This window comes from Pleurodeles waltl, chromosome 10 (assembly GCF_031143425.1).
Source record: "Pleurodeles waltl isolate 20211129_DDA chromosome 10, aPleWal1.hap1.20221129, whole genome shotgun sequence".
Classification (NCBI taxonomy): domain Eukaryota; kingdom Metazoa; phylum Chordata; class Amphibia; order Caudata; family Salamandridae; genus Pleurodeles; species Pleurodeles waltl.
Genome location: NC_090449.1, coordinates 731,541,415 through 731,566,682, shown reverse-complemented (window position 1 = coordinate 731,566,682; position 25,268 = coordinate 731,541,415).

Below are 25,268 nucleotides of genomic sequence, written 5' to 3'. Positions count from 1 at the left end.
ATAGACGTGTTTTCCCCGAGGCTGGGGAATTCCTAAAATCGACGGAGCGCTTTCACCGAGGCTGGGGAATTCCTAAAATCGACGGAGCGCTTTCCCCGAGGCTGGGGAATCTTTGGAAATCGACGTGTTTTCCCCGAGGCTGGGGAATTGTTAAAAAAAAAAAAAAAAAACTGACACATGTGCTCCCTGAGACTGAGGTATCATATATAAAAAAAAAAAGGAAAAAAAAAGGTAGAAGACCTGCCAAAAGGAAAAAAAAACTAGAAAAGGGAAGGAGATATCTTAACCTGGGCAAAGCACTAGAGTGAGACAGTGCAAATATGAGTGCCCCACTACAAGACAATGCTAATAATGCCAATCCTCCTCAACCACCAGGAAATCCTCAACTTCCAGCACAACTAAATAATAGTATTCACTCCTCACTTACTTCGTTACCACCGTTTAGCCAGCTGATTGATCCAGCCACAGCTGCGCCAAGGTGGCGTCTGTGGATAAATCGCTTAGAAAATTATTTTTGTGCTACCCGAGAGACGGATGGAGCAGTGCGCAGGTCTGTGATGCTTTTGATGGGTGGAGATGAGTTACAGGAGCTTTTTGATTCTCTCCCTGATACAGGGGATAAATCTGATTTTGACGCAGCGGTGACTGCTTTGAATAGGCATTTTGATCCTCAACTTAACTCCGATTATGAACGTTTTAAGCTCAGACAGGCGCAACAGACCGAGGTAGAATCGATGGATATGTTTTATGCCAGGTTGAGAAAACCGGTAAGTTCGTGCACGGGTCTCAACCAACAAGAAGAGATCCGAGCACAGATTATTCAAGGATGTCGGTCGAATGCTTTGAGAAAACTTATCCTTCGGCAACAGGGAATGTCCCTTGATGACATTCTGATTCTGGCGAGGTCGCATGAACTGTCGGCGGTACGAGCAGATGCCATGGCGGCAGTGAGAGGTCAGTCAATGGCTGCAGCGTCATCGACTCGCGTGGTTCAAGTTAAGGAGGAACAAGTAGATGCCGTCCAGACACGTCCGACAACACCTCGTAAGCTGAACCCCGCTAAACCTAGCGAGAGAGCCTGCGGAAGTTGTGGCTATGAACATCGATCGAATGCTGGGTGTCCCGCAAAAGGGCAATCATGTAACCGCTGTGGTAAGCCGAACCATTTTGCTAAAATGTGCAGGTCCAGGAGAAACAAGCCAGGTGAACAGAAAGGAAGAGAAACGAATGTCAGAGCTGTATCCAAAAGTGCGGAGGAAGCAAGGGATCAGGCGACAGCGAGTGGTCCGGTATTTGAGGAAGATGAAGATGAGGACATTTTTGTTATATCTTTCACGGGAGGAAAACCAGGGAAAAAGAGGCCGCCGCCCATGAGTGATGTCTACGTCAATGGCACGCGGGTTTCTGTACTTATTGACACTGGAGCGTCTGTCAATGTCATGGATGAAACCCTTTTCAAAAAATTAGTACCTGCCCCGCCACTTATGTCAACAGCTACTAAAATATATAATTATGGGGGAAGAGAGCCACTTCCCCTCAAAGGAATCGTGGAAGTGGCCGTAAGCAGTGGAGATAGATCAGCAGATGCAAAGTTCTATGTTGTAGCCGGGGATCGCGGCACTTTGCTAGGGTGTCACACGGCTGAAGAGTTAGAGCTGGTATTCTTTGCGCGTCAAATATATGACACTCAAGTGGAACGCCTCCTCCATGAATTCTCACAGTTGTTTGAGGGACTAGGACGTTTGAAAGGAAAACGCATCAAGTTGCACATAGACCACACTGTGGTTCCTGTGGCTCTACGACATCGTCGGGTGCCTTTTCATCTACGGCCAGTTGTTGAGGAAGAGTTGCGGTCGTTGGAAGAACAAGGAGTCATTGAAAAAGTGGATGGGCCTACGCCATGGGTATCACCGTTGGTGATCGCACCGAAGCCGAAACAGCCGGGAGCGATTCGTCTATGTGTTGACATGCGCCTGCCAAACAAGGCCATCAAGAGAGAGAGGCACATAACCCCCACTATGGATGACATTATTGCTGATCTGAATGGGGCCCAATGGTTCTCCAAGTTAGATCTTAATGCAGGGTATCATCAGTTGGAGTTGGACCCTGAAAGTAGGAACATTACTACTTTCTCGACACATGTGGGGCTAAGAAGGTACAAGAGACTGAGTTTTGGAGTGTCGTCAGCTGCTGAAGTATTTCAGAATGCGATTCGAGAAACGTTGTCCGGATTGCCCGGGGTAATTAACTTAAGCGATGATATCTTGATATACTCCAAGACGAGAGAAGAGCATCATCGTCATTTAAGGTCAACGTTGAAACGATTGATGGAAGCAGGGCTAACACTTCATAAGAAGAAATGTGCTTTCTATCAAAACTCGGTAGAATTTTTCGGATATGTATTTTCAAAAGATGGTTTGCAAGTGGACCCCCGGAAAGCTGAAGCGATCCGTCAAGCCACTGTTCCGCAAAATCCAACGGAAGTTCGTAGTTTTCTAGGGATGGCCACGTATTGCGGAAGGTTTATACCACAACTTGCCACCATGTCTGAACCTCTTCGACGACTCACAAAAGGGCAACACAGGTGGGACTGGACTCCGGATGCGCAACAAGCATTTGTGGACATTAAAAATGCGTTGCTGGATAAAGCGACTATGTCTTATTTCAACCCTGGGAGGAAAACTGAAGTGGTGGTGGATGCGAGCCCCATTGGGCTTGGAGCTGTGCTCTTACAAGAACAGAGGCATCAAGAGTGGGTCCCTGTTGCCTACGCTAGTAGGGCGCTGTCGACAGTTGAAACCCGGTATGCGCAAATCGAGCGTGAAGCTCTAGCCATTCGCTGGGCGTGCCGCCATTTCCACCTATATTTGTATGGGCATGAGTTTCAAGTAGTGACTGACCACAAGCCGTTGGTTCCCTTGTTTGCGGGTAGTCCACGTTTGGCACCTCCGAGGATTGAACGGTGGGCTGTTCTACTTCAACCTTATAGGTTCACGGTTGTATATCGGCCTGGTGTGAACAATCCTGCAGATTATCTGTCTCGACACCCGCTTCCGAAGTTGTTTGATGATCATCAAGAACAAGATGAAGAAAACACTGAACTTTTTGTTAGCATGGTTGTGCAGTCGGCATGCCCTAATGCACTTCTCGTAACTGACATTGTGAACGCTACCCAGGAAGATGTAATGTTGAGTCACGTCAAAGAAGCATTAAGTCACAAAAGGTGGAAATATTTTCTAGAGAAGACCCACATGTCCTGCCCTGATCAAAGAGTTGCTATGCAGAGTATTTGGAAGGTACGGGATGAGTTATCTACTGACAATGATGGGTTGGTTCTGAGAGGAAGGCGAATCGTGCTTCCCCAATGTCTCTGGTCGAAGGTGATCGAGCTGGCTCATCAAGGGCACCAAGGAGCTGCTAAAACCAAAGCAAGACTACGGGCGAAAGTTTGGTTCCCAGGTATGGATACTCAGGTTGATGAAATGGTAGGGAGATGTCATTCCTGCATTATCACGTCAACAGAACCTTCGAGCTGCCCAGTAATAACTGAACCGGCCACTCTGAAACCATGGGCTAAAGTGAGCATGGACTTTGGGAGCTTCCCAGATGGCCGACTGACTGCTGTTTTGATTGATTCATACACCAAGTTCCCAGTGGTAGAAGTTGTAGCGTCAACGGCGTTTGAAAATGTACGACCCGTTCTACAAAAGACGTTTGCTTTGTTTGGTTTGCCTGACGAAATCCGAACTGATAATGGTCCTCCCTTCCAAGGGCAAGAGTTTAGATCCTACCTTGACTGTCTGGCAATTCGTCATCGTAAGATAATGCCTTACTGGCCCCAGGCAAACGGGGACGTGGAAAGGTTCATGCGAACTTTGAACAGAGCTCTAAGGATTGGAGTAGAACAAAATGAAAATAGTGAACAATGTCTGTATCAATTCTTGAGTGCGTATCGTCAAACGCCTCATAGCACCACTGGCTGTGCTCCCTCCTCTTTGATGTTCAAAGTGTCTCCACGTGATTGTATTCCTTCCGGTTCTAAATGGAAACCTCCTGCATTGGACGTAAAAGCCACTCAGAACCGGCGAGAAGCCACCAACCAACGAGCGAGTGTCCGACGGCGAGCGAAGTATCGAGGGTTCCAAGAAGGGGATCGAGTGGTCGTGAAACATCGGCGAGGAGGAGGAAAGTTCCGAACGCCGTTTGAGCCGGACGTATGGAAAGTAATTGGCATGAAAGGGTCCATGATAACTGCAGCAAAAGGGAGACAAAGGGTAACACGAAATGTATCGCATTTTAAGAGGGCTGGTCTGAAAGAGTCGGCCAATGATGAAGGAGAGATAGAGGACTTTTCCGATGATTTACCACTACCGGCTGAGGAAAGGAAGGATGCTTCAGAGCCAACAAGGATCGAGCAAACTAGACCTCGTTGTGCTCTTGAACACGGGAGTGGTAGCACCAGAAGTGCGAGGTATAACTTACGCCCTAATCCTGTGCCGAATAGTCAGCTGAGAGACTTTGTTTGTTGAACAAGGTGCAATGACCTCCCGCCATCTAATTTGGACCTTGTGAGTGACATGAAGGTTTAGGGTGCTAAGAAACAAGTTTGTAGTGTTCTCAGTTATTAATTATTTGTGTTTATTCATTCAATTTTATATTGAGGGTTGTTTCGAATGGAAATGTTTTCGTTAATTGTTTAAGTTCATTTTGTTTGTCCCCTTCCATGTGGAGTAAAACATGGGAGGGATGTAAAGAGTGAACGGAGAGCCACGCGGGCTCTCCGTGTTTCAGTAGCGTGCTCAACGTGTCCGGGAGGGGCACTGAGCACTAAGCTATAAATAAAGGACGGAACTGTGGTGACGCAGTTCCGAGTGTGGCAGCAAAGATACTGGTCTATGCGTGGTCTTTAAACAATACTGCGCCACGAGTACACCGGTCATATCATTTTTGCTCCCCTTAAACTTGGACCATTTAATCCTTCTTTTCTATTGTTAGTTGTAACTATGGGGTATGTTACCACGCTCATTGGGGTAGTTCCGAAGTCGAAAAACATGTGATCCAAATCTACAGCCATGGCATTATGATCACTATTGTGCTAATCGATTATCTCCACATGACTCCTATGTCTCCATGATGATAAATCTAATAGAATATAGACAACTCTTGAACGACAGTTAGCCCTCCAAAATGTGTGCTTTAGCTGCTTATCTGAATTTGAGTGCCCATTACATGCTCGTAAGCCATGCTTTAATGTAGCAATCTGAAAAGTAACTTTTGTATGCCTGGCTGGACTCACTTGACCCAACCGGGTAATTACCCACTCCTCATCTTCCTCTTTAAAAGCATCTGTCAACAGCTCCAAGGGTTCATATGTTGTATTTAGATCTCCTGCCACCAACAAGAAATCATATCCCTCAGCCCCTTCTAAAAACATATCCAAGGCTGATACCGTGGGGGATTTTTGATGCTGCGTGGGGAATCTATTATATACATTGACCACAAGTGCTGATTTTGACCACAGTGCATTTGTTAATTTGACCACCAGTAGATCTCTAGATCATCTATTTATGGTACATTGCTAGTTGACATTGACTAATATAATAAGTCCCCCTGCTGGCCGTCCCTTTGGTGAAGGACTCACTTCATCTTTAACAAAGCCGACGACATCATCGCCCCGCACCTCCAGACCGTCATCAACTCTTCTTTTTCTTCTGCTACCTTCCCCGAATGCTGGAAACACGCCGAAGTCAACGCCCTACTAAAGAAACCTACGGCTGACCCGAGCGACCTGAAAAACTTCCGCCCCATCTCTCTTCTGCCTTTCCCAGCCAAGATAATAGAGAAGACCGTCAACAAACAGCTGACCACCTTCCTGGAAAACAACAACCTGCTCGACCCTTCACAAACCGGATTCCGAACCAACCACAGCACGGAAACCGCCCTCATCTCAGTCACTGACGACATCAGAACCCTGATGGACAACGGTGAAACAGTCGCCCTCATTCTCCTCGAACTCTCGGCTGCCTTCGACACCGTCTGTCACCGCACCCTAATCACCCGCCTCCGCTCCACCGGGATCCAAGGCCAGGCCCTGGACTGGATCGCCTCCTTCCTCTCAAACCGTTCCCAAAGAGTTTACCTCCCTCCGTTTCACTCAGAACCCACCGAGATCATCTGCGGCGTACCTCAAGGCTCATCGTTCAGCCCGACACTCTTCAATGTCTACATGAGCCCCCTCGCCAACATCGTTCGCAATCACAACATCATCATCACCTCCTACACCGACGACACCCAACTTATACTCTCCCTCACCAAGGACCCCGCCAGCGCCAAGACCAACCTACAAGAGGGTATGAAGGACGTCGCAGATTGGATGAGGCTCAGCCGCCTAAAGCTGAACTCTGAAAAAACTGAAGTCCTCATCCTCGGCAACACCCCGTCCGCCTGGGACGACTCCTGGTGGCCCACAGCCCTTGGCACCGCACCGACCCCCACAGACCACGCCCGCAACCTCGGCTTCATCGTGGACCCTCTTCTCACCATGACCAAGGAAGTCAACGCCGTGTCCTCCGCCTGCTTCCTCACCCTCCGCATGCTCCGCAAGATCTTCCGCTGGATCCCCGCCGACACTAGAAAAACCGTGACCCACACCCTCGTCACGAGCTGCCTGGACTACGGCAACACCCTCTACGCCGGGACCACAGCCAAACTCCAAAATCGCCTGCAACGCATTCAAAACGCATCGGCACGCCTCATCCTCGACGTACCCCACAACAGCCACATCTCCGCACACCTGGGACACCTGCATTGGCTCCCAGTCAGCAAAAGGATCACCTTTCGACTTCTCATCCACGCACACAAAGCCCTCCACAACAAGGGACCGGAATACCTCAACCGACGCCTCAGCTTCTACGTCCCCACCCGCCTCCTCCGTTCCTCTGGTCTCGCACTCGCTGCCGTCCCTCACATCCGCCGCTCCACGGCGGGTGGGAGACCTTTCTCCTTCCTGGCGGCCAAGACCTGGAACTCCCTCCCCACCAGCCTCAGGACCACCCAGGACCACTCCGCTTTCCGGAGACTCCTAAAAACCTGGCTATTCGAGCAGCAGTAACCCCCCCCCCCCTTTCCCCTAGCGCCTTGAGACCCGCACGGGTGAGTAGCGCGCTTTATAAATGTTAATGATTTGATTTGATTTTAAAAACTACCATTTGTAAACCCACCGTATGGGCCAATCCTGTAGCCCATGTCTCTTGGAAGAGGCCCACATCAAAGCCCGTCTCCCCAACTCTCACAGTTAAGCTTAGACTTGATGCCAGCCAAATTCCAATAAATATTTTTTAGCTTCCTAGTAGCCATAGGCAAGTGAGGCTGAGTGGAGGTCCTTAAGTAACCTGTTAGTTCACTGCCTAAAGATTGAATCCCCACCATGCCACTTGAATTAGTGTTAAGGACTCCAACTTTATTAGACCAGTATCTCACAACACCTTCCATCAACCCATCGTAATGTTGTTCCCTCTTTTGTGCAGCCACTTCACCCACTGAACCTATATTAGACGGTATATTACGATGGCGTCAGTGCAGGTCATCCAAAGTGGCTAAAGGTTCAGAGGCATTGTGTGTTGGGACTGCAAATAATGGTTTGCCCCCATTTGGCTGGGGTTTGTGTGTAAATAAATGTTCACCAGTTTGGGCTGTTGGCCAATAGAAGTATCCCTACGGAACCACCTGAGTGCCATTCACAGGATGAAGAGGTGAGTACCAGATAAGGGCATTAAGGAGAAATTTCACGAAAGCTGGAAACTTAAAGCTTACAATCACACAGTCACCAGTTACCTCTTTTGGCCCTAGGCCAATCCAGGGGATTCTCCTACCCATTTTTATTTCTGCCTGGAGATTCATACATCTTACCTTTTGGGAGGTTAGACAACCCATTGTTTTCTTTTTTCAAACTATACAAATCCTTGACTATATTTGTGGCCAGTACTGGCACATTTTTTAAGATCAAAACATATGGAGTGCAGTCAGGTGGAAGTTGGAGAAAGAATGACGACTTAACCCCCTTACTAAATGTTGGGTCTTTTTTTGCTACAGGCCTCCTAACATCGTTTGACACTCCTGCTACCTTTATGGCTTGAGTAACCTCTGCAGATTCAGTAATTGGCCTGGAAATACTACCTAATGGAACTGGCTCAAATACTTAGGAGCAAAGTCCCGCTGTGCTAATGGAACCACTATTCAAGGCGCTACTGCTGAAATTACCCTGGTTGTCTTAAGCAGCAAGTCAGGTCAGGGAGCTACCTCAGCAGTGCTGGTTAAGTTGTGAACAGAATGTGTCAGACCCAGATAGTTAAGTTTTGCTTCTATTATTTTTAAACTAGAGAAAATCAGTTTCAAAATTTTCCACCAAGAAAGTCTTAAGGTCATCACCAATAGGCTTTAATTGGGTAAAGTTAGGCCCTCCAGCTAAAGGGTCCTTGCCTGACTGCAGAAGAGGTTGTGAACCGAGATTGATTATGCATAGCCTCTTAGACTTTGACCCTGAGTCCACCTTCTTCCCTTTCCCAGCCTGTCCTCTGGTTTTGACACCACTACAGAGGGGCGAGTTAATTTCCCCCTCATCTACACTAAGTGGAGTGGTAATACTACCTGGGTCAAAAAGACCACTGTAAATCAAGCTTTCTTCTGCTGTAGAAAGTGTTTTATGATCATTCAATGCTGTATTTGCTATATTTGCAGCCTCCTTTGTAGTCTCTTTTGTAGGTGGGGCAGAGCTTGTAGGAGATGTCATAAGTGAGGATAATGACAACCAGCACTCTCCGTGCTGAATTTCTTCACCAGTAGCCCCGACTGCCCTTTTTAAAAACCCATCAAGTGTTGACCCGACCCCCCTGTTAATGTAGATGGAGCCTTGCACTTACCCATGACTGCAGAGTACCAGAATTCCAAGATATTCCCTAGACAAAATGAAGGAGGGAAGGCCCAGCCCGGCCTCTTCTTGTCTCTGATGGGTGCGGACTGCTCTGTTCTTACCTGGGCACATGCCTCATGCAGCGGGGGAGGTGTCCCAGATTTATGCGCCGGCTGGCACGACTGCAGAGCTATGATCGGCTCCTGCCACAATGGTATATAGGGCCTCTAGTCCTTTGTGCTGTCAGTGGCATCCAGCACACCGGGGGAGGTGTCCCATATTTATGCACCAGCTAGCGCAATTGCAGAGCGATGAGCGGCTATTGCCACAATGGTATATGGGGCCCATAGCCCTTGGCCCTGTCAGTTGTGTCCCACGTAGTGGGGGAGGTGTCCCACATTTATGTGCCGGCTGGTGTGATTACAGAGCGACAAGCGGCTCCTGCTGAAATGGCATATATGGCCCGCAGTCCTTGGCCTTGTCAGTAACATCCCCAAGAACTGTATAATTAACAACATATATGATAGGTCAAGCACCTTTTACACATTACTTCCATGCTGTTCACAGATGGGGTACTGTTGGAGGGTGTTTAAAAATAATAATAAAAAAAAACGTACCTGATCCCGGCCGCCTCCGTCGCACCTTTCTTCCCAACAGTCAATGGGGCACAGGCTCCCAATCCAGATGCTGATTTCAAGCTACACCAAGCATGAGATTAGCGTTGGGATTGGCCTGAGCTGGCTTGTTTGGCACTCGCTTAGCCACACAGGGAGCCTGTGCCATTTCTCCAACCTGGCTGTGTTACACAGCTGGGTTGGAGAAATGTAAGTGCGAATGTCGTTTAGGCCATCATACGGCCGGACAAGCCGACATGCACACTTTACAATGCCCACCACTACTCCTCCCTATGGCCTGGCCCCACCCTGTCCTGCCCTAGATGTGCTGTCAGACAGTGACAAAGGAAATGATAATAACATTATTTAATTATTATTTTATTTGTCACTGCCTGACTGAGCAGGGGGGTGATGCTCCTCTGCCATTATGGAGGAGCTGACCCTGCTCACATACCCTTTTATTCAAAAAGGGTTCTCAGGCAATGATGACTGGTGATCTTTGAAAGTGGTGGGGCATAATACCTGCACGCATTGTAAGGTGTGAACGAGTAAAGCAAAACAGCTTGACTACCTCAGGTGTGTCTGGAGAGTTCTCCATCCTTAGAAAAAAATAGGACAATAGTGTATAATTCAGAATATTTTGCATATGAAATTTCAAAAATGCACAGGCACTGAAAAGCCACTAGTAAAATATTGAATTACCCCTAATAGGCCAAGAGCCACCCAGCACATTCATTGGCAGGTACATAGAAATTAGAGATTAGCACATCCAACAAGACGTTAGCCTGTCCCGGGCTGAATTCCTGGCCCTGGCTCAGCCCTTATCTCGTGCGGACTTCAAGCTAAAATATTGCTGAGCCAAGCATGCCTGGCTCTATTTACCCTCTTCCTATTGCAGATTTAAACAATAAAAACATTAGATGCAGGGCAGCAGAGCACACAAAGTCTAATAAAGAAGTACTCATTTTCAGTATGTGTGTCTGTGGAAGAGGTGAGCTGCAATTGGCATGTAGCTCACAGAAGAACTGCTGAAAGTTAGAGTCCTCTTTGTTGGATTAATCAATGTAACTGCCCTCACTGAGGTGCTGACTCATTCGCTTTTTACTATTTGCTAAGTCAGGGGAAGGCAGTGATATTAACAATTATAATAGTTTCCTGCCTTCCCTTGCACTTGACTACAGCCTTGTTACCAGAAATACATTTTGTCATTTTATATGTATGGTATACATGATGTACTTGTAGTTATTAAGGCAGCGTTCTAATTAGGTCATGAAACAACTCAACACAAAGCGCCCGATTCACCAAGGGACTTATGTGTAGTAAAGTTACGAGTGCAGAGTCTCTGCACTAATGGCGGAGTCTTTGGCACTCGTGACAGAATCCCCGCACTGCGCACTGCAGAGAGTGCACAATGCAGAGATTCTGTTCCAAGTATACATTGCACCACGAGTGTGGAGACTCTACCACAATTGCAGAGACTCAGCACTGTTAATGTTACCAAACGGACGCCCCTTCATGAATCAGGTCCAAAGCATTGTCCTTTGGAGGTAAAAAGAAAATATACTCTTTGAGTTGCAGAATTTTAGAGTGAGTAACTAGGAAAGTAGGCTCAAATCCTGGCTTCCCTACGTGACTAAATTGCGTAATCCCAGTCAAATTTGTTTACTTGATGGTGTCTCATTGTAATTAAGCATCAAATCTGAGACCTCCTTAAATAATCTAAAGTTCAGGATTGTGGCTTCCTAAAACCGTCACTTAGTTATAGTTTTATAGACAATTCCTATTCTCCACGTGCACCAACAATATTGCCCACGTATAAAGTGCCCATGTAGGGTGACCAGATTTTGAAAAGAAGAAACCGGGACAGGTCAGACATAAAAGTAGGACTAAAGCCCTTAGCCTCACTTTTGTATCTTACCTGTTCTGTAAATGTGTGTGTGTGTAGGAGCAGGCTGCAGCAGACAGGGAGAAACCAATACATTACTTCGTCCATTGTTTAAGACTCTAGAGCTGCATGGGAAAGAAGAGCATACCTTTCACTTCTGACTCACAGGTTGACCTGACCTTTCATAGAAACTTTCCTGTACCATTCATTTGATTGCTCACCTCTCCTGAGGCTTTTCTGGCAGTAATACACGAGCACACACAGAAAACAAACACATACACAGCAGGTACACACACACCCCCACATACTTACACACAAACATACACAGAAGTACTCCAACCCACACACATGAACACAACATAAAAAGTAGCTGTCAGCTCCTGCACCACAGGTCGTACAGCCTCCTGGCAGCCATTCAGCTCCAGTTTTGGTGAAGTGCCTCTGGTAAACCAGCACAACAGATCTGAGTCTGGAAACAAAGCTGGAGCCTAAGCAGTGCATACACCATGGAGATGTACTGCACAGGTTCAAGCTTTCAGCTTCTTGCTGCAGGTTAGCCTCTTACTTTTTCACCTCAACCTCTCCCAACGTGTCACAAGGAGGGGTCTCATTCGTGCTTGGCCCTCATGCCACGGCGGTGGAGATCAAGTTCTACTAGTATGCCCACACCCTAGCATAAAATAACTTTACCCCTCCTCCACATGCTGGCCTGCTGTGGATCGCGTGCCTGTGGACCTGGCCACAGCCTAGGCCAGCTAGTTCTGTCAAAGTAGGATAGGGAAGGGCACTGCACCGGCCACTAGCACTTTCTCTTATTGCTCTTACGCCAAATGACAAGCCCTCTCAGTGCCATGTCGCTGACTCTGATTGCTCCCTTCACAGAATGTGCAAATACCATCTTAGAATGGTTCTAGATTCAGAGGAAAATGTATTTTTGGTTTAAAACAGAAATGACAATTTCCATTTCGGCAGCTAATTAGGCATTTTGGGTTTAAAACAAAAACTGGAAACATACATGTATTAATCAACTCTGGGTACCCAAGTGGCCATATTCATTAGCCCTGCTTATGTCGGCGCACAGTCCAGCAGTCACAGTCTCGTTTACATTGCACTTGCCGATCTCCTTCCACTTCTAAATACCAGGACTCCAATCCACATCAGTAAGGAGACCTCAATAAATGCTGAGATTGGACGCTTAAATGAGTGTGGATATTGTTGTTCATCAGAGAAAATGGATTCATCAATAGTAGCATTTTACTTTACTTTGCTATCTCTGTGACACTTCTTCTTTACTTTGACAGTAGCTTGGATCTTGCTACACTATCCTGCCTTACAGTGGCTTTCTTTAGCATCTCAATTCCTGTTAGTCCATCAAGGAGTCCAGGGTCCTCTGAGGAGGCAGGGTGTTCTCTGAGTTCTGTTGTCATAGTCATGATTTTGACAACACAACTCTGGCCTTTTTGTTTTTCCTAGTGGTTTGAAACAAAGATGAGGCTAGTTTAGTGTTAAGGAGTGGACCAAGTTGAGGAGGCTAATTAATGTGCCAATAGTGACTTTGAGATTGATTGGGTGAGTGTAATCTATAGATGTACTTATTTCTGTCATGTCCACTCGTAAGTGGATAATTATTTGTCCTTAGTGGTATTCACTGTTTTAGATATAGTTTTGAGGCCAAGGAAATGGGGAAGTGAAGATTCGGACAAAACTCTTGAAGACAAAGTAATGTGAGAGTGCAAGTTTGACTTACACATTCTTGTTGATCAATTTATGAATACAAGGAACTCCTGAAAGATAATATAGCACTCATAAATGCACTACTCATGCTGAAGGGGTGGGGAATGGCCATACCTGGTCAGGTTTTCCCATGTATGTTTGGAAACAAACACTGACTCAAGAGTGTGTGGGTATTCTCAACCGTGAGACTAACTGCTTCTACCCATCAAATTGTAAACATTTACTCCTGCAGAGGTCATGAATAAACCTCTCCTTTCACGGAGGAAAGGTGAAGAAAGAACTCCCCCAAAACTGATGGTGTTATAGGGTGGTGTTTTAGGGCAAGGTATTTCTTCATGAGAAAAATGCTTTTCACATAAAGACAAATACGTCATTACACAAAAATGATTACATTTCAAAAAGTATGATTGTACAACATGTTTAATTCATGAGGTGGAAAAGCCTTTGCACAGGCTAAAACAGGGATTCATAAACGGGTTCCTAAATATGCTTGAAAACCTGCAACTGAGTACGCGTTCCAGGCACAGTGGCATAGCGTGGAGGGTGCAGGGGGGCCGGCCGCACCGGGCGCAACATCTTGGAAGAGACTCGAGTGCTAAAATCCACGGGTTAGGGGGCGCAAATTACTTGCCTTGCCCCGGGTTAGGGGGTGCAAATTACTTGCCTTGCCCCGGGTGCTGACAACCCACGCTACGCCACTGTCCAGGCATAATGTTGGAAAGTGTTGTGAATACTACGGGTAAGCAGAGCTCACTGAGCTTTACTCCATGGAATTTAGCAGTGAGATTCTGCAGAGTTCCCCCCACTCCTAGTCATAAGTATTAAGTGCTATATAAAAACAATACCATACCACATTATATTGAGACTGGACGTCTCAGGCTAGAAATGACAAGGAGTGAAGTATCAACCCCGATTGTGTCCTAATTGCCAGTGATAGTTTCTACTATCGGTGCTACCTTATACATACACCATGATGTACAGTACTCAGTATAGTGCTTCAAACAACAGTGATTGCTGCAAAATGCATCAGCAGCTCCTGCATTCATGACCTTTTAAGAAAACTGTTGGCATATCCATCTTTCCAAGTCGATCAAGATAATTTTCCTCCCTGCATGACGCTGTAAAAAGGGCTACACACAGCCTCATGGTGCAGTTGGATGGCATATATATATTTTTTAATTTATTCATACTTTATTCATTGTAAAGAAACATATACAACAAGGAAAGCCCCATACTAACATCACAAAGGAATATAAAGCTAGTCTTGTGTAGTACACAATTCCCAGTGCTGATGCGACAACCTTTCAGAGTCACAGGGGGAAATACCACATCCCACGTAAAGTTCGTCAAAATAAAGCATCAGCATTAAGGATATACATCATTAACAAGCACAAAATGGAGTCCAGCACGAGATGAGCACAGAATCTAAGGGCTGAAGGTCATAGGCACAACTAACAAAGCGGGAAAGCACAGTGGGCAGAGGAGAGAGGTGAGTACAGTGCAATCATCCAGTGACACGTAGTAGCCATGTTGCATGGGACAGGGGACTGAAGCAAAACAACCAAGCACATGGCTAAGGCGAGTGGCAGAGTCAGTCTCACAAAGAAGACTCCAGAAAGGAGCGCAGCGGAGCCCAAATGTCTCAGGGCCTAGAACCCTCTGGGACCAATTCCCAAAAAATCAAAAATTGCTCCTGGCAGAAGGAGGCATTGCCAGCCAATCAGACCCATGGGGAGATCTACCACGCCCCCAACACATCGCCACCCTGCATTTAGCCAGCAGAAGCAACAGACCCACGAGCCTCCTGTTTGCTGGGGGAACAACATCAACCAATCCATGGAAAGCCAGCCTAAGGGCAGATCCAATCCAATCATTTCTTCAATCATTTGCAGTACCTCCACCCAAAAGGTATGAACTTCCCCACAATGCCACTCAAGATGTAGAAAGTCAGCATCAGGGGCTCGACATCTCTCGCAAGGCCGGTCCGCGTGCAAACCCATAGCATGCAGCACCCGAGGAGTGTGATGCAATCGATGCAGAAATTTGAAGTGAATAAGCCTCAACCTGTAATTAGGAGACAGAGCTCTCATGTGCATGCAACACTGCCTCCACTCACCATCAGATATGACTTCACCTATATCTGCTTCCCATTTAGCTTTAGCTGACTCAGCGACCCCACCCCGCTGACACTTCAGACAGTTATAAAGCTTGGTAATGAGACCGCGAGTAGACCGCGCTCCGCAAATCACCTCCAGCACCTGGCAGACCGGGGGTATCGCAGGCAAATTGGAGAAGTGTGCATGTAGCATCGCCTAAACACGCAATACATACAACCTGTGCAGCGAATCGTTGCGCCCCGCCCCAAGCGCTGCCTCCGGGGAGATCAACCGTTCTTCCACAAACAAGTCTCCCAATTCAGTCAGATCAGAATCCCACAAGAACTCGCGCAGCTGAGCATCGCAATGCATCCTCTCATCTGCAACCGCCAGCACCGACATCAAGGGGGCAAAGGGCTTACGCGTGTTATCACAGCGCAAAAGGACAGACCAAGCTATAGCAGTACAAGCCACAGTATTAACACCACGCAGCCAGGGCCGAGAGGGACTCCCCAGAACCCGCGGCAGGCCGTCCGGCCACACCGCATCGCTCTCGGGTGGCAAATGCGGTAGGTAATGAACCGGGCGCAACCGGAAATACGCAAAGTGGGCCTGCGCACAATAATAGTAAAGTTCCGGGTCAGGCGCAGCAAGGCCACCCAGCTCAAGGGGCAACGTTAATTTCTCCCAGGCAATTCTAGGCTGTCCGCCCGCCCAAACTAACCGTATCAGAGCAGAATGTAGGCGCCGCAGAAAGCTCGCAGTGAGAACGAGAGGAATATTCACAAACAGATACAGAAATTTCGGCAGCACAACCATCTTAACAATAGCAATGCGGCCAATAAGGGACAGTGGCAACGCGCTCCACACCTCGACCCTATCCTCCAGCCACGAGATAGCCCTGCCATAATTAGCCGACCAAAGTGTGTCAACATCACGGCTCAGCCACACCCCCAAATAGCGAACAGGACCATCTGCCCACCTAATTGGATACCTGGAAGGGAATCTCTCCCACCCCCCAGAGAGGGGCATCACTAACGACTTGGACCAATTGATCACGATGCACAAAAAGGTGCCGAAGCGCACAATCTCGTCAACCAGAACATCGAGGTTTTTGTGTGGTTCGCGTATATACAGCGCAATATAATCAGCATACATAGAGATTAGTATGGGCCGCTGCTGGAACGGCAGCCCTCTTGGATTATGATGCTGTCTCAAACACGCCGCCAACAGCTCCATCGCAATTGCAAAGAGCAACGGGGACAAAGGGCATCTCCGGCCCCCCCAAAGGGGTCAGAGATACAACCATTAAGGCACAATCTAGCAGTGGGCTCCGTATACAGCAGGCGAATCATTGCAGAAAACGCGCGCTCAGGCCCACTCTAGCAAGCAACGCAAACATATACTTCCATGCCAGCGAGTCGAAAGCCATAGTGGCATCAAGAAACACCGCAACCGCATCATCCTCAGCCTCAAGTGAGCCTGCGACCGCAAAGTAAGTACGCAGATTATGTGACGTAGACCGGCACGGAACTAACCCAGACTGATCCGGGAGCACCAGCTTCGGCAACACTGGCTGCAATCGAGCAGCAATCATCTTTGCCAAGATCTTATTATCTATATTAATCATTGAGAGCGGGCGGTATGAATCGCAGCAGTGTGAGTCCTTACCCAGCTTGAGAATCGTGACAATCAAAGCCTTGCGAAGAGAGGGGGGAAGAACCCCAGTCTCCATGGCCTCTGCATACACCTCCAAAAGCTGAGGAGCAAAGATATCCGCATATTCCTTGTAAAACGCTGGAGTCAGCCCATCCAAACCGGGGGACTTGTCTCTAGGCAAGCTGCAAATCGCCGACTTCACCTCCTCCTCCGAGAAGGGAGCGTCAAAATAGGAACGATGCGCCTCATCAAACCAGAGTAAGCTGATCGCAGCGAAGTACGCTTGTGCCGCCGCGTCTTCCAGCCCAGAGGGCTCAGCATATAAATTCACAAACAATTTTGTAAAAACCTGCATGACGCCATCCGTCCCCACTACACGCTCACCCTCCAGGCTATCAATTTCAGTAATGTAGAGTTCAAAGTGGTGCCCAAAACGCATAGGCTTCAATGGAGAAGGGGGTGCCCCGGTTCCAGTCTGCCAGCAGGTAAGTACCCGCGTCTTCGGAGGGCAGACCAGGGGGGTTTTGTAGGGCACCGGGGGGGGACACAAGTCCACACAGAAAGTACACCCTCAGCAGCGCGGGGGCGGCCGGGTGCAGTGTGCAAACAAGCGTCGGGTTTGTAATAGGAATCAATGGGAGACCAAGGGGTCTCTTCAGCGATGCAGGCAGGCAAGGGGGGGGCTCCTCGGGGTAGCCACCACCTGGGCAAGGGAGAGGGCCTCCTGGGGGTCACTCCTGCACTGGAGTTCCGATCCTTCAGGTCCTGGGGGCTGCGGGTGCAGGGTCTTTTCCAGGCGTCGGGATCTGAGAGTCAGGCAGTCGCGGTCAGGGGGAGCCTCGGGATTCCCTCTGCAGGCGTCGCTGTGGGGGCTCAGGGGGGACAACTTTTTTTTACTCACAGTCTCGGAGTCGCCGTGGAGTCCTCCCTGAAGTGTTATTTCTCCACAAGTCGAGCCGGGGGCGTCGGGTGCAGAGTTGCAAGTCTCACGCTTCTGGCGGGAAATGCAGTTGTCTTTTTAGTTGCTTCTTTGGAAACAAAGTTGCAGTCTTGGGTGAACAGGGCCGCTGTTCTCGGGAGTTTCTTGGTCCTTTTAGAGCAGGGCAGTGCTCTGAGGATTCAGAGGTCGCTGGTCCTGGAGAAAGCGTCGCTGGAGCAGTTTTCTTCCGAAGGGGGGAGACAGGCCTGTAGAGCTGGGGCCAAAGCAGTTGGTGTCTCCGTCTTCTCTGCAGGGTTTTTCAGCTCAGCAGTCCTCTTCTTCTTAGGTTGCAGGAATCTGAGTTCCTTGGTTCTGGGGAGCCCTTAAATACTAAATTTAAGGGCGTGTTTAGGTCTGGGGGGTTAGTAGCCAATGGCTACTAGCCCTGAGGGTGGGTACACCCTCTTTGTGCCTCCTCCCTGAGGGGAAGGGGGCACATTCCTATCCCTATTGGGGGAATCCGGATTTCTAAAAGTCAGAGTCACCTCAGCTCAGGACACCTTAGGGGCTGTCCTGACTGGCCAGTGACTACTCCTTGTTTTTCTCATTATCTCTCCTGGACTTGCCGCCAAAAGTGAGGGCTGTGTCCAGGGGGCGGGCATCTCCACTAGCTGGAGTGCCCTGGGGCATTGTAACACGAAGCCTGAGCCTTTGAGGCTCACTGCTAGGTGTTACAGTTCCTGAAGGGGGGAGGTGTGAAGCACCTCCACCCAGAGCAGGCTTTTGTTTCTGTCCTCAGAGAGCACAAAGGCCCTCACCACATGGGGTCAGAAACTCGTCTCTCAGCAGCAGGCTGACACAGACCAGTCAGTCCTGCACTGAACAATTGGGTAAAATACAGGGGGCATCTCTAAGATGCCCTCTGTGTGCATTTTTCAATAAATCCAACACTGGCATCAGTGTGGGTTTATTATTCTGAGAAGTTTGATACCAAACTTCCCAGTATTCAGTGTAGCCATTATGGAGCTGTGGAGTTCGTTTTTGACAGACTCCCAGACCATATACTCTTATGGCTACCCTGCACTTACAATGTTTAAGGTTTTGCTTAGACACTGTAGGGGCATAGTGCTCATGCACCTATGCCCTCACCTGTGGTATAGTGCACCCTGCCTTAGGGCTGTAAGGCCTGCTAGAGGGGTGACTTACCTATGCCACAGGCAGTGTGAGGTTGGCATGGCACCCTGAGGGGAGTGCCATGTCGACTTAGTCATTTTCTCCCCACCAGCACACACAAGCTGGCAAGCAGTGTGTCTGTGCCTGGTGAGGGGTCCCTAGGGTGGCATAAGACATGCTGCAGCCCTTAGAGACCTTCCCTGGCGTCAGGGCCCTTGGTACTAGGGGTACCAGTTACAAGGGACTTACCTGGGTGCCAGGGTTGTGCCAATTGTGGAGACAACGGTACATTTTAGGTGAAAGAACACTGGTGCTGAGGTCTGGTTAGCAGGGTCCCAGCACACTTCTCAGTCAAGTCAGCATCAGTATCAGGCAAAAAGTGGGGGGTAACTGCAACAGGGAGCCATTTCTTTACACAAGCCCCTACCAGCCCACAGGCCAGGAGACTCAGCCAAAGCTGGGAGAGTCTTCCTAGTCTGTCAGGCGAGGAAGAGTAGAGGAAATAGGCTGGTTTGTTGCAGGGCCTACTCTGCCTTACATCCTCCTGTTCAGGTCATTCCCTCTGGGGAACTGACCCACTTCCACAGTGATAGGACCTAATCTGAACTGCCTCTTGTCTGTGCTTTTAATGTCTTCACCCATTCTTTCTATTTTGGGGTTAGAGGTATCCACCTCTGCTAATCTTATCTTAGCCAGGGTCACCCCTAGCTTACCCAAAGAGGTTACCCAGAGCTGGAGTAACCCCACCATGACCAACAGGGTCAGGGGGCCTAACTTGCTATTTGGCATGGGGTCTGACCACCATGCCAAGGATAGTGCAGCCATAAAGGCTAACACCCACAGAGGCCACTGACATCTGTCAGTGCCCAGAACCACACCTTTAGCTCTTCACCTACAAGGGAAGGGGCTAAGTTACAGGCTTCTTTGGGTTCAGGGTGCCTGTCTGCTGTATTAGAGTGGGGGGTTATCACATCTTGTAATAAACACCCTTCTTCCACTCTTTCTTCTGTTAGCTGAGGAGCCACCCACTCAGGCTTAACAGTTGCCTGACTAGCCTGGACTTCTTGTGGGTCAGGTTGGACGTTACCAGTGCCACTTGTGGAGTTCTCCCCTACTGGAGCAGAATCTCCTTGGCTTGCTGGAACCTTGGCTAAAGGTTGTCCACCCTTCCTACACTGTTTTATTTTATTTTTCTTCTGGGGCCTACTTGCAGTTACTGCAGAGACAGCACCTCCAGAATCCTTGGGAGAGGACTGGCACTGGACCAGTTCCTCTCTTGGGCTCTGACTAACCTCTGGGTAGTCATTTCCAAGGAGACAATCAAGGGGGAGGTCTGTACTGACTACCACCCTTCTCCAGCTAAAAGTCCCACCCACTTCTATGGGCACAAAAGCCACAGGCCTATCAGTGACCCTGTCTGGGCTAACTCTTACTCTGGCAGTCTCACCTGGGATGTACTGGTTTGAGAACACCAGCCTGTCATGCACAATGGTGTGACTGGCACAAGTGTCTCTCAGGGCAGTGTCTGGGATTCCATTCACCAGTAGGTGGTGGAAGTGTCTACTTCCCTCTGGAATCTCCAACTCACCTGTTGCGCCCTTTTTCCAGTTGAAGGCTATGAAGACCTCCTCATCTGAGGAGTCATCCCCAATGGCTACACTGGTCACCCCTGGGATTTTGCTAGGGGGTTTGTTTTTGGGACAAGAAGTGTCCTTGGTGTGGTGCCCTGTCTGTCTACAATTATGGCACCATGCCTTAGTGGCATCCCAGTTCTTACCCTGGTACCCACCTTTGTTTTGGGTTGTGTCTTGGGGCCCACCCACCTGGTCTGGTTTTTGGGGGCCTACAGAGGACTCTTTTTCCTTGTTTCTAGTGTCACCCACTTTCTCCTGGGGAGGCTTTGTAACCCCTTTCTTTCGGTCACCCCCAGTGGAAGTTTTGGTAACCCTAGTCTTGACCCAGTGGTCTGCCTTCTTTCCCAATTCTTGGGGAGAAATTGGACCTAGGTCTACCAGATACTGATGCAACTTTTCATTGAAGCAGTTACTTAAAATGTGTTCTTTCATAAACAAATTATAAAGCCCAACATAGTCATGCACTTCATTTCCAGTTACCCAACCTTCCAGTGTTTTCACTGAGTAGTCTACAAAATCAACCCAAGTCTGGCTCGAGGATTTTTGAGCCCCCCTGAACCTAATCCTGTACTCCTCAGAGGAGAATCCAAAGCCCTCAATCAGGGTTCCCTTCATGAGGTCATAAGATTCTGAATCTTTTCCAGAGAGTGTGAGGAGTCTATCCCTACACTTTCCAGTGAACATTTCCCAAAGGAGAGCACCCCAGTGAGATCTGCTTACTTTTCTGGTTACACAAGCCCTCTCAAAAGCTGTGAACCATTTGGTGATGTCATCACCATCTTCATCTTTAGTTACAATCCCTTTAGGCATTTTCAACATGTCAGGAGAATCTCTGACCCTATTGATGTTGCTGCCACCATTGATGGGACCTAGGCCCATCTCTTGTCTTTCTCTTTCTATGGCTAGGATCTGTCTTTCCAAAGCCAATCTTTTGGCCATCCTGGCTAACAGGAGGTCCTCTTCACTGAGGCTATCCTCAGTGATTTCAGAGGTGCTGGCCCCTCCTGTGAGGGAAGCAGCATCTCTGACTATCACAGTTGGAATCAGGGATTGAGGGTCCCTGGGTTCCCTAGTTGGGACTGGAAGGTGGGAATTCTCCTCCATGTCACTAACATCATCCTCTGGGTTGTCATCCTCAGAGGGGTTGGCTTTTTCAAACTCTGCCAAAAGCTCATGGAGCTGTTGTTTGGAGGGTCTTGAGCCAATTGTGATTTTCTTTAGTTTACAGAGTGACCTTAGCTCCCTCATCTTAAGATGGAGGTAAGGTGTGAGGTCGAGTTCCATCACATTCACATCTGCACTAGACATTATGGCCCTCATTCTGACCTTGGCGGTCTTTTCGCAAGACCGCCGAGTTACCGCCGCGGTGAAGACCGCCGACCGCGGCGGTGTGCCGCTGTGCGCATTCTGACCGCTGGGAGCGTTCCGCCGGAAAACCGCCAGCAGCCACACTGGCGGTCGGCGGAAAAGTGGAGACTGGTCAACCTCCACCGCCACGCCAGCAGAACACCGCCCCCAGAATTACGACCCACATTTCTGTGTGGCGGTCTTCTGTTGGCGGTCTTCTGTTGGCGGTCACGTCCCTATGGCTCCCGTCGCCTCCCGGAGGACCAACGCACAAGGTAAGTTGATCGTCCGTGAGGGGAGGGGGTAGGGGGGTGTTGTGTGATGTGTGCGTGCATGGGGGTGTGCGTGTGAGTGTGTAGAGGGGTGCTGTTGTGTCTATGGGTAATGTGTGCTGTTCGGCAGGTGCGCATGTCGGCATGTATGTGTGCGGGTATGTGTCCCCGTTGTGTATGTGTGTGTAGGGGGTGTGTATATGTGCATGTTGGGGGTGTGTGCATGTCGGGGTACATGTATGTGCATGTCGGGGTGGGGGTGGGGGGGGGGTTCGTACCACCTCTGGGGGGTGGCAGGGGGGTGGAGGGTGTGGGGGGAGGACTCGGGTGGGTAGTGGGGGGTGGGGGAGACCCCTATCAGTGCCAGGGAAGGAATTCCCTGGCCCCGATAGTGCTTACCGCCATGGTTCGCACGGCGGTTCCCGCCCGCAAGAAACCGCGGCGGTAGGCAGGGTCATAATACCCTTGGCGGTCTTGGGACGACCGCGGGGCCGGAGTGCGCAAACTCCAGCCCCGCGGTCATGACCGCCGCGGCGGTCGGAGCGGAGAAGTAGCGGTCGGTCGCGGCGGGGACCGCCGCGGTCAGAATGCCATTTTTAATACCGCCGGTCTGTTCGCGGTCCGACCGCCGTCTCTCCGCCGACCGCCAGGGTCAGAATGAGGGCCTATGTTTCTAAAAGTTGGAATAATTTTTAAGAATCTAAAACTAGTTCTAGAATCTAATTCAAACTTTCACAAAACTTTTAAACTCTAAAAAATGCTAACAGGGACTAACACAAGGCCCTAGCAGGACTTTTAAAAATTTAGAAAAATAGCTCAAATTGCAAAAATCAGTTTCTAATGACAATTTTTGGAATTTAGTTGTGTGATCAGGTATTGGCTGAGTAGTCCAGCAAATGCAAAGTCTTGTACCCCACCGCTGATCCACCAATGTAGGAAGTTGGCTCTGTATGCACTATTTCAAAGTAAGGAATAGTATGCACAGAGTCCAAGGGTTCCCCTTAGAGGTAAGATAGTGGCAAAAAGAGATAATACTAATGCTCTATTTTGTGGTAGTGTGGTCGAGCAGTAGGCTTATCAAAGGAGTAGTGTTAAGCATTTGTTGTACATACACACAGGCAATAAATGAGGAACACACACTCAGAGACAATTTCAGGCCAATAGGTTTTTGTATAGAAAAATATATTTTCTTAGTTTATTTTAAGAACCACAGGTTCAAATTCTACATGTAATACTTTGCATGAAAGGTATTGCAGGTAAGTACTTTAGGAACTTTGAATAATCACAATAGCATATATACTTTTCAAATAAAACACATATAGCTGTTTTAAAACTAGACAGTGCAATTTTCACAGTTCCTAGGGGAGGTAAGTAATTGTTAGTTCTTGCAGGTAAGTAAACCACCTACGGGGTTCAAGTTTGGGTCCAAGGTAGCACACCGTTGGGGGTTCAGAGCAACCCCAAAGTTACCACACCAGCAGCTCAGGGCCGGTCAGGTGCAGAGTTCAAAGTGGTGCCCAAAACGCATAGGCTTCAATGGAGAACGGGGTGCCCTGGTTCCTGTCTGCCAGCAGGTAAGTACCCGCATCTTCGGAGGGCAGACCAGGGGGGTTTTGTAGGGCACCGGGGGGGGACACAAGTCCACAGAGAAAGTACACCCTCAGCAGCGCAGGGCGGCCGGGTGCAGTGTGCAAACAAGCGTCAGGTTTGTAATAGGAATCAATGGGAGACCAAGGGGTCTCTTCAGCGATGCAGGCAGGCAAGGGGGGGCTCCTCGGGGTAGCCACCACCTGGGCAAGGGAGAGGGCCTCCTGGGGGTCACTCCTGCACTGGAGTTCCGATCCTTCAGGTCCTGGGGGCTGCGGGTGCAGGGTCTTTTCCAGGCGTCGGGATCTGAGAGTCACGCAGTCGCGGTCAGGGGGAGCCTCGGGATTCCCTCTGCAGGCGTCGCTGTGGGGGCTCAGGGGGGACAACTTTGGTTACTCACAGTCTCGGAGTCACCGGGGAGTCCTCCCTGAAGTGTTGTTTCTCCACAAGTCGAGCCGGGGGCGTCGGGTGCAGAGTTGCAAGTCTCACGCTTCTGGCGGGAAATGCAGTTGTCTTTAAGTTGCTTCTTTGGAAACAAAGTTGCAGTCTTGGGTGAACAGGACCGCTGTTCTCTGGAGTTTCTTGGTCCTTTTAGAGCAGGGCAGTCCTCTGAGGATTCAGAGGCCGCTGGTCCTGGAGAAAGCGTAGCTGGAGCGGTTTTCTTCCGAAGGGGGGAGACAGGCCGGTAGAGCTGGGGCCAAAGCAGTTGGTGTCTCCGTCTTCTCTGCAGGGTTTTTCAGCTCAGCAGTCCTCTTCTTCTTAGGTTGCAGGAATCTGAGTTCCTTGGTTCTGGGGAGCCCTTAAATACTAAATTTAAGGGTGTGTTTGGGTCTGGGGGGTTAGTAGCCAATGGCTACTAGCCCTGAGGGTGGGTACACCCTCTTTGTGCCTCCTCCCTGAGGGGAGGGGGGCACATTCCTATCCCTATTGGGGGAATCCTCCATCTGCAAGATGGAGGATTTCTAAAAGTCAGAGTCACCTCAGCTCAGGACACCTTAGGGGCTGTCCTGACTGGCCAGTGACTCCTCCTTGTTTTTCTCATTATCTCTCCTGGACTTGCCGCCAAAAGTGGGGGCTGTGTCCAGGGCGCGGGCATCTCCACTAGCTGGAGTGCCCTGGGGCATTGTAACACGAGGCCTGAGCCTTTGAGGCTCACTGCTAGGTGTTACAGTTCATGCAGGGGGGAGGTGTGAAGCACCTCCAACCAGAGCAGGCTTTTGTTTCTGTCCTCAGAGAGCACAAAGGCCCTCACCACATGGGGTCAGAAACTCGTCTCTCAGCAGCAGGCTGGCACAGACCAGTCAGTCCTGCACTGAACAATTGGGTAAAATACAGGGGGCATCTCTAAGATGCCCTCTGTGTGCATTTTTTAATAAATCCAACACTGGCATCAGTGTGGGTTTATTATTCTGAGAAGTTTGATACCAAACTTCCCAGTAT